The sequence below is a fragment of the Aptenodytes patagonicus genome, chromosome 1 (genome assembly GCF_965638725.1).
Source record: "Aptenodytes patagonicus chromosome 1, bAptPat1.pri.cur, whole genome shotgun sequence".
Lineage (NCBI taxonomy): Eukaryota > Metazoa > Chordata > Aves > Sphenisciformes > Spheniscidae > Aptenodytes > Aptenodytes patagonicus.
In genome coordinates, this window is record NC_134949.1 from 77791216 (window position 1) to 77803584 (window position 12369).

The 12369-nt window shown below is 42.4% G+C and overlaps 1 protein-coding gene across 3 annotated transcripts in view; it reads right to left on the bottom strand.

Annotated features, from left to right (window-relative positions):
* Positions 1 to 4107, bottom strand: part of PACSIN2 (protein kinase C and casein kinase substrate in neurons 2) — a 65199-nt gene extending 61092 nt beyond the window's left edge. For all 3 annotated transcript variants that reach the window (XM_076343744.1, XM_076343738.1, XM_076343728.1), the window contains exon 1: positions 3975 to 4107. The gene's annotated coding sequence lies outside the window, so the exon portion shown is untranslated. The remainder of the gene's footprint in view (positions 1 to 3974) is intronic.
* Between the last annotated feature and the right edge of the window lie 8262 nt (positions 4108 to 12369).

Genomic DNA, 12369 nt, shown 5'->3' on the forward strand with positions numbered 1-12369 from the left:
GCTGGGTACCTTCTCAAATATTGACACATCCTGTCCACCAAGACTCACAGGACTCTACCAATGCACACCAGTTCACAGTGGCTCAAGCAGAATCACTCGCGCTCCAAGGAGCGCACATCAAGGCAGATTCTAGACCAACACCATTAGAGAAATTTTGACCGTTACCTTCCCCCAAGCAAGGTACCTTGCAGGATAGCACATAAAGGAATGACATTCAAATCTCGTGACAAATTCAACTATGACTGTAGACTGGGCTCACTCAATCCAGTGAGCCAACTAGCCAGTAACATTCGTATTAAGTACACCATTCTATTCAACCACAGACTCAGAATACTTAGCTCGGTTTATCTCAGTACAGTTACATCACTGTTATTTCCTGTTTTCTTCCTTTTCATGTCCTGAGAACAATTCATCATTACATTAAGTCAAGTCAAAAATCAGTAACTAGGTTTAGTTGAAAGGAACACCACCACTTCTTGAAGTTTTATGGATTAAAGATAAGACAGAATTCAAATTAAATCCTATGTTACAAAAGACACTGTTCATCTCACAGACTAGTCTTCAATTCAAGCATTAGAAACTCCATTCCAGGTATCGGGCAACGAGTAAGTCATTAAATCTTAGAATTTCTTTTAAAAAGCAGAGATCCCAAGAACCAACAAAACACTACTCCAATGTATTAGTTTACATGCATATTTAAACAAACCTATTAAAAAAGAAAAATTTCAATCTGCATCTACCGTTCTCCTGGCTTATTGTATGAGAAGACACACCTTTTTCTAGGACCTGCTACTCCGGCACTGAAAAAACCACGCACCATCTCAGAAGCAGAAAGCTACCTTTTAGCTAATTTGTATTACTCCCACAGATTCATACAAGCGCAGGCAATTCCTGACTAGCAGCACTGCTATGCATTTTATCCTTTGCCATTCCTGTGACAAGCACAGAAGTCTCTTGTCCTGCAGTTACAGGCTACCAATTCAAATCACAGTAACCTTTAGGCTCATTTTAACCACAATCAGTGAAGCGCGGAATTGACACAAGGACATCTTTAAGCAAGTAGCTCACTCAGGTCTAGAGAAGGAAAATGTACCCATATGCTGTATAAACAGACCATGAGAACAAAACTTCTCATGCCTGCCACTAAATCATCCAAACATGTCACCTGGTAAAAATAAGAGGTTCACAATACTGATCTTCAGACCAACATTCAAGTGCCCCAATACAACAAAAGAAAGCAGACATCTACCCATTAGAAAAATATATCATCTAGGTATTTTCTGAAAGTATTACTTACAAACATTCATAGATCAAAATGTTGCCCAGAATATCACTGCACAGTCACAAAGCCATGTTACTATAATGGTATTTCAAATACTAAAGGAATGAAAAAGAAAAATTAGAAAAATACAATTAAATATACACTACAAAGTATAACAAAGTTTTTGTTACAGAGATGACTTGCGGAATATAGAAACTCTCTCATAAACCTGTGACAGTTTAAAAAAAAAAGTTAAAGAACACTTAAGACCGTCCACAAAGACGCATACAACTAACATCAAGCCCAGCAATCATAAATGCCATCTAATTTGCCAGCTCGATATTAACTACTAACCACTTGCAGCACACCCTCTTCAAAATGAGAGAAAAAACATCGAGTAAAAAAAAATTCAAAAAATAATTCAAAAAAAAATTCCAAATAATAGCAACTATTTCATTGCTAACTACAATTGTGCTACGTATCTTCCTTTTAACGCTGATATTGTTGCTTGATGTGTGGCATGCAGTTTAACCCCCAGGGCAGTTTTTAATGTTTATTCTAGTATGGCACCGCACAACACACAGACCCCGAGCCAAAGAAACTGACTCCAGAACTGTAAACTATGCACCACGGGGAGTTTGGAGCACTTGAACACTGAACAGCCATGCCAAGGTTAACACTACAGAGGACGAGGTAGCACCTGCACTCCTCTCCTGCTTACCATACCTAAGCTGTGGTATAGTATGACCAGAGATCTCTAAAATGATGCTGCATTGTGCTAATTAGACATGCCCCGTGCGCTAACACTGTTTAAGCTGATTCAGTCATAATTGGCAGAATGTAACTCTACTATCTTTGAAGGCAAATTGCAAGTTTGACAAAATATCATTTCAGGCAGGTACAGGTATGAAACAGCAAGCGCATTAGCCCTTGGTGCTAATAACCTTAATAGTTAAAAACACAATTAAGAAGTTTTGCCCATCTGAAATACAGTCGGCAAACTGTTTCAGTTACCTCTCACCTTTAAGCAGAAACACAAGAAAGCAATGAAGCAATGTTTTTATATTAGTCTCATCACAGACATGAGAATCTTTTTGTTGCACTAAAACCAGAATGAAAACTCAGATCCTTACATAATGCGGTCTTCACTACGACTATTATAATAATGCACTGTTAATGTTTTTACCTTTTCAAAGTAGTGAAAAGGTTCTGTCTTTAGAGAAGGGCTGAACAAACTCTGCAATTAAATCCAAATTAGCAGAAGGGAAAAAATCCCCCCTGTAGCAAGAGAAAACAGTCTTATAGCAACCTTTCAAGCAGTCTGTTGTGAGGTCGTGGAGTGCAACAGAAGAAAACAAAAGCGTCTAGCACATCGTAAGGCTCATTTTTTACCCCAGTCTGGGTCACGTACAAATGATCAAACTTACTGAAACAGGTACAGGAAACGTGAGCAGTGGTGTACTTGTTTTAAATTATCCTAACTAAGCTACAGTTTTAATCAAGAATGGCTACCAAGAAAACTGAACATTTAAAACTGGGAGATTACATTTAGTTTTCAAACATTCGGTTTACGAAGGACAGCACATCTCACTCGCACCTTTCTGGCTTCCCTTACCGCTAGGGCAAAAGGATGAAGCCTCAGAGGACTGAGTCTACCAGCTTCTGAGTCACTCCAACCACAGGCAGCCAAGCAGCTAGGAAAGATGGATACAGCAAGCCAGGGAGACACTGTAGATACCCAGGCTTTCTCTAGCCAGGTAGCCTCGATGCACATAAAGAGACTTCTGTCTCTCACACAGACGTTTCACTTTGGGAGATGAGGAGATTCTTTCCGCACGCCAAAAAAGGGAAAGTCAAGAGAGAAGGCGGCAATGGCAAGACCAGGAAGCCTGACTTAGCTAGGTCATTATCGGTACTCAGGAGGCTGTGAGCCGCTTAAAACCTCACTCTCCCGCGTAGAAACACCTCCTCCCACCAAATCAGCATCGTTACCTGCCGTCATCCAGGACGCCGGGATTTCAAAGCCGGGAGGAAAAACCCAATCCCTCAATTCTAGGTCTCCCTCCTCGCCCTCTTTTCCTCCCCTCCCAAAACCAAAGCCGTCACCACCACCGAGTGGGTCACTAAACTTCCCCGAGCAGCGAGCTCTTCCCTCCTACAGGAACCGAGCCTCCCCGCAGCCAGTGTCGTCATCCCTCGCAAGCCCCAGCCCTGCCCTTCCCCGCCAGGCGCCGTGCAAGGAGAGCTTCACCTTCCCCGCGCCCGCCGGAGAGGAAGCCCCGACACCACCGCGGGGCTCGCGGGCCTGCACCCCCCTCCCCGCCCCCCGGCTCCCTCCCCAAGGCGCGCGCTCCCCGCGCGCCCGCTGCCCCTCCGCGCCGCCGCCGCGCCTCGGCGCTGTCACTCCCGTCCGCTCGCCGCAGGGACGCCGAGCCCCCGCCGGCACCCAAACGGGCCTTCGCGGCACGCCACCCGCCCCGCCCCGCCCCGCGCGGCCCGACCCCGCCACGGGGCACGGGCAGCGCCGCCGCCGCCGCCGGCCCAGCCGCGACGGCTGAACCAACCGCTCTCCCCGCGCTCGCCGGTGGGACCCCGCCGCTCGCCATTCCGCGCCCCCCCGCCCCAAAAAAGGCTCCGACGGGGATCTAAACCCCGGCCTCCGCCTCAAGCCTCTACCTGAGGGTAGGGCCCAAGACGACGGCGCCGCCCTCACCTGAAGTGCCGGGAAGTGCCCGTCTCCTGTGCCCGCCGGCAGCGAAGAAGGAGGGGCTGACGAGACGGCGAGAGAGCGCGGAGGAACGCGACAGAAACCCCAGCGCTCCGCTCCCCGCCGCGCCGCCGCACCGACTGCCGCCCCCCGCGCCCGCCTGCGTCCGCCCGCCTCTCCCATTGGCGGACGCCCAGCCGCCTCCCGACTGGGCGAGGGCGAAGCGCAGGCTCCCGCCCCGCCACCGCCCATTGGCTCTCCGCGACTGCCAGTTAACGCTGCTTCCTAGTCGAGGGCTGGAAGGGGCGGTGGGAGCAAAGGTAGCTGGCGGGCGGCGGGGGTATGTGCGCGCGGCCGGCGCGCGGTGCCCAACGGCTGTCGGAGGCTACCAGCGCCGAGCGCGCCTCGGGGTGGCCCGCGGCCCGCCCCCGCGCCCGTCCTGCGGGCCGAGCCCCCGGCTCGGGGGGCACCTCATGAGGGGGCTCTGGCCGCTGCGGCGCGGCGGGGTACGCGTCTGCGCCCGGCGGTGCCAGCGGCTGCCACCCCGCGCCTGCCGGGCAGCCTGCCCGCCCCGACCGGCTCGCCGAGCGGGCAGCCGCTGTGTACGTACGGATAGGTACATACGTGGTCGGAAACCGCTGACAGTAACGCTGCAGAACGTGGCAGGGCGCGACGCGAATAGAAAAACCGCGCTTATGTCCCGTTTCCGCTGCGGGGGACCTTGAACGAGCAGATTTTGTTTCCCGACGCGGAATTTGAGAGGGACTTTTTAACGCCCGAAAGTGGCGAAGGCTTTAATTCCCCTTCTGATCCCGCGGCAGTCCCTCCGTGTAACGCAGTGCCCTCTAACACCACAATGCGGCAACGATGGTGCTGCATTTGTTACACTTCTCTTCTGGCCCCGTCTGTCAGCTGGAGCCGCGTCTTGCCGGGCGAGACAGCGCAGGACTTCGGGGGCTTGTCTGTCAGCTGCATTTGAGACAGAGGCGGCTCAAGGACAGAGCCACCTTTAAAATAACATCGCAGGTTTTGGTTAAACCTCTGTGCGCGGCGGTACGCGGTACTTGAATAGTATCGCAGGCAGAACTGTTATTCCAGCCCTTGCCTATCTTTCAGACTTATTTGCTTTAGACAGAGGAGTATTTCAAGTTCCAAGCAGCAGCCATCACGGTAACCTTATTCCGTCCCTTCAGCCTTTGCCTTCTCCTCCACCAATTTCAGCATTTCCCTTCCATCTGCCCTTCTCATTGCTGATCTGCCTCCAGCATTCTCCCGGAGGACGGCCTGGTTTGAGGACAGCGAGAGCTCTGGATCATTGGGTAGGGCTGCAAAACAGTCCTAAGAGGACTTTCCTCTTGGCCATGTTTCTTATGCAAGTCTGCGTATAACCAGCATAGATGCCAAGTCTTCCTGTACTCCTTCACTAAGTGCGTGACTCATTAACTTAAGGAGTTTTAAGTTCACTGGGAATTTAGATTAGCTCAGTAGGACTGCGAGACCGTAGCACTGGGGTAAATTTTACCTTCTGAAGAAATGTCCTTAAAAAATTGATTTGAATTAACTGCGGTTAACATTACTGTGAAATTCGGTCAGGTTGGTAAGCTTTCTAAGTTTTAACATTATTTCCCCACTCCCTAATCTCTTTTTCATCTCTCTCCTGTGTTGAAAGTTAAAAGTTCACATTTGAGAGGAGGAATCTTGAAATTTATTGCTGTTTCTTCTCTCACTTCTGATCACGGATGCGCTTTAGTTTTCCACACAGTCTCTCTCATTAAATATGAGATCAAGCTTTGCATAAACCAGCTCTTTTTACAGGAGATTACAAGTGATACATATAATCGTAAATACAGCTCTTTCTGTATGGACACGAATCAAGCTTCCGTTTTGCCTAGAGCGTTGTCAAAGCTGGAAATCCTCCCTGCCAGAACACTTAGACTTTCTTCAACCTCAACATCAAAACAGTCATTCATCTCTTTGTATGATCAAATAATGCTCAAACATGTTCAAAGATTGAAGAAACAGAATAGGAATTCAGTGTAAATCATACTGCTCCCTGGTAGAACTAAGTTCATACCGTGATGAAAGGGTTTCGGCAGAGGACAGAAGTTCAACCTGCAGCCGGTGGTGGACTGACACAAAAAAAACCCCAACTATTCCACACAGAGTTGATTCAATACCACCTTGTGCCCCAAAAATCACTTGACTGTGCAGAAAACCTGTGCAAATCACATATACGCTACCACCTGTGAAAATCAGGGCTCACATATTAGGCACGTATGGGGGCAATGACTGTAAATGGAGCAAGAGATGTATATTCAGGCCCAGAGTCTGGTTGCAAAAACTATCAGACAGTCTTTTAACAACAAAGAAAATAGTGCCTTTTTCTTCAAATCAGCTATTCCCATACATGGACTTTGCTAGGCCTCTGTACTGCTTATACGTTTTATGTATATATTATATATATTACTTATTGTTAGATATGGTACATTATAATGTGTATATATATAGTATATATTTTATTACTATAAAACATATATGTTTATATTACTACATATGTTTACTATATTTACATATATATTTACTATACTACATATTTTTTGAAAAATATATATACACATATAGGCACAGTAAATTTAGGCCTCGTGTCACAGTGCAAAGGCAGTGGTGTTGTTTTGGGAGTCCTCTTCATATGGAACTTGAACCAGTTCTGCCCTCCAAGGGAATGGAGGGTGATCAGAAATGAGTAATTTACACAACATTTTTGTACTGACAACTGGATTCAGATTTTAACACAACTTGAGATATAACAGGTGTGTTTTTCAACTTTCCACTTAAACATCTTTATAAATGTATTAACATCTTTATAAATGCTATGAAATTATAATTTTAAAGATAAAAAGGTAAAGGCAGGACTATTAATTGGAAAAAAGAAAGTTCACCAAAAGACAATTTATATGAACATTTTATTTTAATATTTGGAGGTTTCTCGAGGCACCACTTTAGGGAATAGTATTTTCAAGCTGCTGAATATTTTCTGCTGGTTGCAAGATGTTTCCTATGCTCTTTACATTTAGATGAAAAATGCTTAGATACCTTTGGAAGCCAGTAAGACAATAACAGCAATCAGAATTTTAAAAATACATTTTTAATTGTGAAGTTTTTGCCCCTTTTCCTAGTGTACCATTTGAGACAAGTTGGAAGCAACATTATTAGAGTTGTCTTAGTCTACTTTTTGGATCAACAGTATTGATCTTCCTGTGAATTACCTCTATATGCAAAAGCAGAATTTGTCTGCGTTGGGGTTAATACACATGCTGGTGTAGTAATTTGGCTTCATTACTTATAGTACCACAGTTTAATGTATGTATAAATATATACAGGCTTGAGGCCACATGCACTGAATAAATACATATATACACTTGAAAAAATACTTGGGGAAATATACCTCAGTGGTTAATAAAGTACTACTTTTTTCAATTTATAAAATGTAAATTATCTTCATGCATATTCAGACAATAAGCTTTTCTTGTAGTGAATTAAAAGAGATTAGTGGTCTAATTATATCTATCATCAGTCATGCAACCTCCCAGCATGATGACACTATTATGATGCCATAAATAATTTACTGATATAGTGAATCACACTTTAACATATTAATCATTTTGGTTTTAGTATTTTGATATTTTTTTCCTAAATATTAAAATTCAGTTATTCTCTGAACATTTTCAGTTATATTCAGAATGTGACATCCTGGGAAAGATTATCTCAATCTTTTTTCTTAGAAGAAAGGCTAACAGTCTGTGCAGCCCCGCTGGTAAGCATTTCATTTAGACTGTTAGGAACAGGACAGGAAGTTTCTGAAAAAGAAAGAAAAAAATAATAATTCGTCTCTCATTTTAGATAAGTATCCCACGGTTATTTTTACTTTTAACACAATCTATTTTTAAATATGCTTCTTGTGTCTTCTGTGGTCCTCAGAAATTCCATGTGTCCTTTTAAGCACTAATACTTTCTCTGCAAAGAAATTCTGTCTCTTGGCTTCACTCAGTGCAAATTTTATTGGTGTTTCTTGACTCTTGCAATAACATTTCAGCATTCACTTCAGAACACTTCTCTCTAGCTAAGAAAGCTCAGGTGTTATATATATTTATTTATTTACACTTTAAATCTGAATTTAAATCCCGAACCATATTTTGATTGCAAATATGATGCCATTCATGATTATATATGCCAACCAATGACACAGAATTTCAGAATATTAAATTTAATTCCACTCAATCAGTTCCACTGTTTCACTGCCCAACTTTCACTGGGGAAGAAGTTTTCATGTATAAGACATGTTCTTGTCTGAAATATTCTTTATTAGCTCCTTGTTTTTCACATTACTGTTTTTAATTAGTGTTTCATACTGTCCAAACTTTTCTATTTCACAACAATTGTCTGTGATTATCTAAGATGTGAATGATATGCTTTTAATAGGTACAAAATTTGAGAGTAATTAAGGCATAGAAGACTCTCTGTCAATGGTAAAGATAACATGTTGTATGTTATCACTGTCATAACAATTGGAAAAGTTCTGGCTGTGGACTGCTTTGAGTATGGAGAGTTTCCTTAAGCTTGCCTAAGCTTTGATGGCAACTTAAAAAAAAAGTGGAAAAAGAATACAGTCTAGCACAAACAACTTCCTACTATTCAGTAAAAACAACCAGTTTTTCCAAGATACTAATTTATGTTCCTATTTCCTCTTAATAATCGAATTTTTAACAAAATTGTGGCTAAAGTCAGCTTTTCCCAGCTATACACATTTAATTTATTTTCTGCAGAGAATAAAGTTTTTGTTTGTTAAGAAACCCTACAGGTTAGCATAACTAGCTATGGACACCAGTGTTATGTTTTGGTACCTACGCACCAGTCATTCCCACTGAACTGAAGGCTTGAGCGAGCTGTTTTAATAAAGCAGGCACAAAATGTAAGTTGCTTTCTGTTTTTTCCACCTAAGTAAACTGAACAGTAACTACTTCAGAAACAGCACTAGTTTATAATGACAGAGTAAAGCCCTTCCTTTACTACAGATAAATGAGCTCTGCCTGACATGTTCTGCTGCTGAAATGCAGGACTATATATCTTCTGTGAAATGTCTATTGTTTTGCTAAGTTTATAGCAGGAAGTGAATCAGGAGATGGGGACATTTTAGGCAGAAGTTCTATTGTAAAGCCAACAGCAACAAAGTAGCTTTAGGGATAATACTGTTTCTTTTATTCTAATTAAGTTCCTAAAGCCATATAAAGAAGCTATTCTGTGGGAATCTTATTAATTCCTTCCATGTCAAAGAATTAATAGGGAGAAAGGTTAGTGCCCAGGAAGCAAGCCCCACTATTCAACTCTAGCAATAAGCTCCTTCTACACTGATGTCATTATAACAATTCCCGTAGCTGTTTAGAGCTTGTCTATTTAACTCTTCATACAATACTGTCGTTATGCCAGTGATCACTTGAGCATATGAAGAACGGTATTTTAGGGCTGAGACGCACATTTAATTTAGCTCTGCCTGGCAAGTTATTACACTAGCCGCAGTCAGAACTTCTGAGAATTGTTATTTGTGACTTTTTTTGCTCCACTGAAAGCCGAAACAGTTTCTTCACCCTACAGTTAGATACATTTGGAGGATGATTGGCCTAGGGCCAGGGTTAGTTACTCAGAACTAGAAGCTTGTCTGCTTGCAGTCGCTTAGATTTAAGACCACTTAAGCCCTCTCAGTCAGATGTAAAACAGTCTTTAATCTTTTGGAGAACTAGGCTCCGGCAAAAAGAGCTACCTTGCCTTTGAATGAGAGCATCCACACGAGGTTTAACATTTTTTATTATACGTCAGCATCACACCTTTAGTCAATTCCCCTTGACTCCTACAGTAGACTCATGCCCCAAGTGGCGTACACATCTCTCTAATCACCTCAGTTCCAGCCGATAGCAGAGCATGCCCCGGGCTGTTATCAGTTTGTACACCACTTTGTACCATTAGTTCTGTCCTTCTACAGCCATAGATTTAGTTAAGGATGCAGGACTGAAAAGTTTAAGATTTTATCCCCGAGTAGGCAATTAAAGTTTTCATTTCCAGTTTCTCTTCCTCCTTACCAGATTTTCTCCTTTACCTTTCAAGGCCGTGTACAAACAAGCATCTCACAGGGTGATATCCACATACTACCCTCCTCCTCCTCCCCCAAAATTATTAGCTATGACTGCTTTTGTTCCCTTGTCATCCTCCTGTTTCTGAGTCTGCAGACAAGCTGCTTCATGCACAGGGCAAACTCTCATTCCAGCTAACACAGAACATGACCCTTTCCTTATTCAAATTCCTTCAGAGAACCATTGTATTTTTCAACAGGTATTACGTGGAAAAAATAGACATTACATAGCAATGGAGGTTCCCAATTTTGAGTTTCTCAAGAACATTTCACTTATGTACATGAGGCCTCAAGTTCTTCATAGAAAAGGAAGACTTCCCGCTTGCTTACAGATTTTTTTTGGGGTTTGTTTGTTACTGATAATCAGAAAGCCAATCTTAGTCATCTAGAATTTCATGTTATTTCAGTTTTGTTCCTTAAAACTCCCTTTGCATATGTAGGTTTTTCATGTATTAGAAGTGAAAATATAGTTAGGCCTTCAAACTGCAAAAAGCCTGTTGGAAAAGGAAATGAGGAGAAAGCGGTCTCATGTATCTAATAACTAGTCTATTGTTTTTAAAAAGAAAGTGGAATGAGATCAGGAAGAGAGGGTCACTGTATCTGCAGTCTCTTTGACTTCTTGCTCTTTAAAGAAGAACATTGCATTACTGAATTCATGTTTGGGGCAGCAGGATAAATTACTAGCAATACATTGGTTGGAGATGTAACTGTGTAAAATGCAACATCAACATTTGAAATCTAAATTTGAGTTCTGAGATTAAGTACTATAGTCAAAATTCCTATCAGAGCTTTTTTTTCCTCCCCCCCCCAATTAGTAATACTTTAATGTTTTGATTTTGAGCTAGTAATGATAATTTACTAGATATTTTACAGATATTTTCATCCTCAAGTGTTTGAAATATGCTTTCCCAATACTACAGTGGCCAGAGAGAAGGATTTGCTTGTTCCAAATTGATAGCTCTGCTACAAAAATATTTTCCATATAAAATACTGCTCTGCAGATAGTACATGTGAATGAAATATCTGCTACACACTGGGACAGAAATCCTTATTCTTTGAAAGCAATAGTAAGACTTCCACTGATTTAACATGACAATTTTTCAGAAGTCATATAAGAGTAATAAGAGCGCAAGCTCAAATGAGTTGACCCTTTCCAAGCCATTAGAGAACCCCCAAACAATTAAATAAGAATATTCAATATCAGCAATATTACAGGTAGTGCCATTCCTATTCTGTCTTGTCAATGTCTGTGTTCTGGAGGCCCTGATTCAACTCGCCGCCTAGCTGTAAAGACACCATTGCCAGCACAGAGTACCACCTACAAACAAGTTTGGAAGAACAAGATTATTTAGATGCTACCATCAGTTTTGGTTCATCGTGAAATTACAGTCAAAAAGTATCCCCTGGATTAAGTCTCCAAAGCCTTCTACAGCAATAAATCCTAATAACCCAGACCTGTTTTTGCTTTCACATTAAGCCTTCCCAAAAGGGAGACTGAAAGTCAGTGTAGCTCAGTTAGTATGTTATGACTTCTACATACTCAAAAAGTAACAGTGTGAAGCTGACTTTTTTACCAGAATCTGCATTTCTCAACATACCTCTTCCCTATGAAGTCCCACCAGTGTAGGCTGCACGAACAGGAAAGAAGATAAAGGGATGGAGTAATCATTCTATTGTAGCCATCCTTGCTAGTGCTATTGTTATGCTAGAACAAGACTACAACATCCTTTGTCCAAGCTACTAAAGAAATTAATTACAACCAGTGGAAATGAAAGTGAGAGAAAGCTCCATTTTCCTTTTGTCAGAGTATCCTTGTGTTGCCTGTCTGTAAGAAATATAATCATACTACAAAATACTATTTACTACAGTCTAATAGTTCCTCAGGCTGCCACTACTTCCTACTTTACCCCCAACAGGCAGTAAAAGGGGGTAAAGCCGGAAACATTTGCCCACTAAATATCACATCATTAAAACAACACTTAACATCTGACCACACATCTACTTAAGAGTAGCTTACTTGTCAAGGTTCAAGTATACAAGCAAGACTCACACTTGGGAACTAAAAAACCCCAAACCAAACACAAAACCCCAACCCCCAAAACTATGAGACTTTTTAGATGAGCTTTACTATCTTGCAGTAACCATCTTTGCTTAGCCTTATTTCAAGAGCCAACTTGAATATGCTTTTGTAGAGGCCAGTGAGAAGACTGGGCCCAGAGA